Source organism: Citrus clementina, unplaced genomic scaffold (genome assembly GCF_000493195.1).
Source record: "Citrus clementina cultivar Clemenules unplaced genomic scaffold, Citrus_clementina_v1.0 scaffold_4, whole genome shotgun sequence".
Classification (NCBI taxonomy): Eukaryota; Viridiplantae; Streptophyta; class Magnoliopsida; order Sapindales; family Rutaceae; genus Citrus; species Citrus x clementina.
The window spans coordinates 5,588,817-5,593,117 of NW_006262274.1; the positions used below are offsets into that span (position 1 = coordinate 5,588,817).

The following is a 4,301-nucleotide window of genomic DNA, read 5'->3' on the forward strand; positions in this document are numbered from 1 at the left end:
TAGACTTTTCAATTTATAGCAATCTATGTGGATTCGACCTCATTACCACTACTCTATTTCTATATCCGTGCGCTTGCGAGTATATTAAAATTTTTCATAATAAGTTTTTGGCGTCGTTACCAGGGATTTTGTCAGAAATTCAGTTTAATCTAGGTTGATTTGATTCTTCCACTAGTTATAATTTAGGTTGTGTTTTATTTTTCATAAAAAACAAAAAAAAAACAAAAAAATTAGAATTAGACTTTAAATTTATTGTTTGGTCGTGTCATTTCTTTTATTTTAAATTTCGTTCATTTTCATTATTGTTGATTTATTTTTCTTTCTTTATCTAGTTAATTTATGAGTGTTTGGGAACGTGATTCAACAAATTGTTTGGTAAAAAAAAAGTCTAAAGTGGATAGTAATCAAGCTAGTTCTTCTCAAATGATGAATGACCTAAATAGTATATTGTCAGTACTGCCACTAGTGTAAGTACAGAAACCTTAGAGAATATTTTTCGCCACCTGCAACCAACCAACCATCTTGTATTGTGTTGTCACGAACTACAGTAACACACTTTGAACTCAAGCCCTCTGTCATTAAGCATTTACCATCTTTCCATGGATTAGAGAGAGAAGACCTATATTTGCACATTGAGGAATTTCTTGACCTATGCTCTACATTCTGTTTTTTAAATTTTAATGATGAGTGAATTAGGCTTCGTATGTTCCCTTTCTCATTAAAAGATAAAGCGAAAGCTTGGTTGAATTCACTTCCTGCCAGGTCTATTACTACGTGGGATGAATTAAATAATAAGTTCCTCACCAAGTTTTTCCCTATGTCTAAAACAAATGCCCTTAGAAGAGAGATAAGTGATTTTTATCAAAGAAAATGTGAAAAATTTTATGAGTGTCGAGAAAGATTTAATGATTTATTCCTCAAGTGTCCCCACTATGGTTTTGAGAAATGGAAACTTATACAACGCTTTTATAATGGTTTAACCATGTCAAATCGTCATATGGTAGAGTCTATGTAGCTAATGATGTTTGTGCTTTATGTTCCAACCCATCCATACAGCACAAAATTGTCCGTCATTACTAGTCTATCAAGAGGCTTATTCTGAGTAGATACATGCCTTACAATCATATGAGAAAACCTCCAATAGTCCATATTCACCTACATATAATCCTAATTGGAAGAATCATCCTAATTTTTCCTGAAAACAAAATCAGCCTTTATTAAAATAAAGAGGACACCAATTTAATATGCCCAATCAACAATTTGTCCCTCCTAACCAACTATATCCCCTTACCCAACAGCCTATGTCTCAATTTGTTGCACCCCAACAAAGAAAACCTTCTTTAGAAGATACACTTTAAAGTCTCATTCAATCAATCCAACAAGCCTTTCAGTCAAACACTTAAACTATTCTAAAACTTGAACATCAAGTGGGTCAATTAGCAACTACTGTAGCTGAGAGAGAAGAAAGAAAATTCCCAAGTCAACCAGTTTCTAATCCTAAAGGAGTGCATGAAGTTGGATCGAGTTCAAGCCATCAGCATGAAGAAGCAAAATCTATTATGACCTTGTGAAAGGAAAATTACTTGACAATAAGGTGGAGGTTCAAACAAGAAAGACATCTAAACCAACTTCTTCAGATCCAGTCCTATCACAAGACTCATCAGCAAATGATCCAAATGAAAGTGACCCACCAGCTTACATTCTTAAGGCCCTTTTTCCTCAAAAGTAAAGAAAGGAACTTCAGCAGATGAGATTATGAAAATCTTTAAGTAAGTAAGTATAAACATCCATTTCCTCGATACTATTAAGCAAGTTCCCTCATATGCCAAGTTTTTGAACGATTTATACACTAAAAAGAGAAACTTACATGTCACCAAAAGGGCATTTTTAACTAAACAAACTAGCAATTTACTTCAATGTAAATGCCACCAAAATTTTGTTAACATAAATATGTTAATAATATTGATTTTAATGATAACAAACTTTAAATGATTTTTTGATAAAAATGTTGGAGCTATTCCTTAATAAACGAAAGCCTTAATAATCGTTCCATTCATTTTTTCATAAAAGATTTACTTTCAAATTAGAAAAAGATTTTATGCAAAATCTGGTTTAAAATGTAATTCTGGATATAAACGGTGAACCGTTTATTTAAAACGGTTAACCGATTAACACCAGAGAGCAACGTATTGCCTAAGCTCTAACCGTTTATGAAAAACGAAAAACACAAAAGATGGGAAGGCTACTGGAACTTAACGGTGAACCGTTTATTTAAACGGTTAACCGATAACATCCAGAATTGAAGGTTGTCCTCCTCTGGCACTGATTAATAAAACCGGATAAGGCTAAATTATTTTACAGGTTACTGGAAACAAACGGCGAACAGTTTATTACGAACGGTCAACCGATAATATCCAGAGAAGTCACTTCATGCAAATCCTTAACCGTTTACTTTAAACGGATAACTGATATTCATCTTGTAGGTCTCTGGAATTTAACGGCGAAAGGGTAATCCTAAACGGCAAACCGTTTATTTGAAATTTGGCCCAACGGTAACTTTTGACCAGCCTAAACGGTGAATCGTTAATGTTTAACGGCGAACCGTTTTCGGACCGACAGTTTGCAACGGCTAATTTTCCAGCTCCAGATATAAATAAGCTCATTCAAATTCAAAGGAGGTTGATCACAACACGACCATTAAGCTAATATTCGAGAATACAATCTTCATAGAGCTTAGAATACATTCTTACTTTATCTATTCACATATAAAGTATCATTGTGTAATCTTATATATTGTGAGAGGCAAAACAATTTGTAATCTTTTACTTTGAGTGATTGTAAGTGTTGGGATACACTTGGGTTAAGAGATTGGGGATAATCTCTTGTTGTAAAGGTTTATTGACACCTTAGAAGTCAAGTGTAAGCATTTGAAGCCTTGGAGGCTTGCTTAGTGGAATCCTCAAGCCCGGAAAGCTTGGAGGCGTGGACGTAGGCGAGGTTGGCCGAACCACGTAAAAATCTCTGTGTTTGAATCCCTCTTCCCTTATCTTTTTATATTGTGATCAACTTAATTGTTATTGCTTTGAATTTGGATTATATTTGCATTAATTTTTTCTTTATAAATTGAATAATTTTTAGAAACCCAATTCACCCCCCTCTTGGGTTGCATACTTGTATTTTAATTGGTATCAGAGCCTTGTTCTCTTATTAGGACTTAATCGTCTAGAGTATAAGATCCATGGCAACCCTAAATGACTCAACCTTTAGAGAAGGGCAATCTACAACTAGACCACCATTCTTTGACGGTAATGACTATGCTTATTGGAAAACTAGAATGAGAATTTATTTGCAAGCTTTAGATTATGAAATTTGGAAAGTTGTATGTGATGGTCCGTTTTTGCCCCTAGCTAAAAATGAATTCGGGGAAGATATTCCTAAACCTTCAAGGGAATAGAATGAGTTGGAAAAGAGAAAAGCTTCTCTAAATTCTAAAGCTATGAATGCTTTATTTTGTGCACTTGATAAGAAAGAATTTCATCGAGTATCTAGTTGTGAAAGTGCCAATGAAATTTGGCACAAACTTGAAGTAGTTTATGAAGGCACAAATCAAGTGAAAGAGTCGAAAATTAGTAGGTACACTCGACAATATGAGTTGTTCCAAATGGAACAAAATGAGAGTGTGTACTCTATGTATACGAGATTTACGGACATAGTAAACACCCTAGGAGCCCTAGGAAAGATCTTCTCAAATAGCGAAAAAGTTAAGAAAATCATTAGGTCACTTCCAAAAGAATGGAGACCTAAAAGAACCGCTATTGAAGAGGCCAAAGATTTAAATACTTTACCTCTTGATGATTTAATTGGTTCTCTCATTTCATATGAAGAAGATTTGGCAGCAGAAAAAGGGCATGGAGAGAAGAAGAAAAGCATTGCTCTCAAAGCTTCAAAATATGAGAGTGATGTGGAGAGTGAACCGGATGATGAAGAGCTAGCCATGCTAGCAAGGAGGTTCAGAAAATTCTTTAAGAAAACCGGAGAGCGAAGAAATTTCAAAAACTTCAAGAACCAAAGGGAGAAGAAAGGGGTAATCACATGCTATGAATGCAAGAAGCCTGGCCATATAAGATCAGAGTGCCCACTTATCAAAAAATTCAAGAAGAAAGCAATGGTTGCAACTTGGGATGATAGCGAGGAAGATTCAAGTGATGAAGAAGGATTACAAGAAGTATCAAACTTAGCACTTATGGCAATAGGAGGGGATGATGATCTCAATGAGGTAAGTGATCCCACCTATAATGAAT

At 34.7% G+C, this 4,301-nt stretch overlaps 1 non-coding gene across 1 annotated transcript; it reads right to left on the reverse strand.

The window, feature by feature from the left end:
- Window positions 1-832: 832 nt before the first annotated feature.
- Window positions 833-939, reverse strand: LOC112099372. Its single transcript, XR_002906176.1, has one exon. It is a non-coding gene; the product is annotated as a small nucleolar RNA R71 (small nucleolar RNA).
- Between the last annotated feature and the right edge of the window lie 3,362 nt (window positions 940-4,301).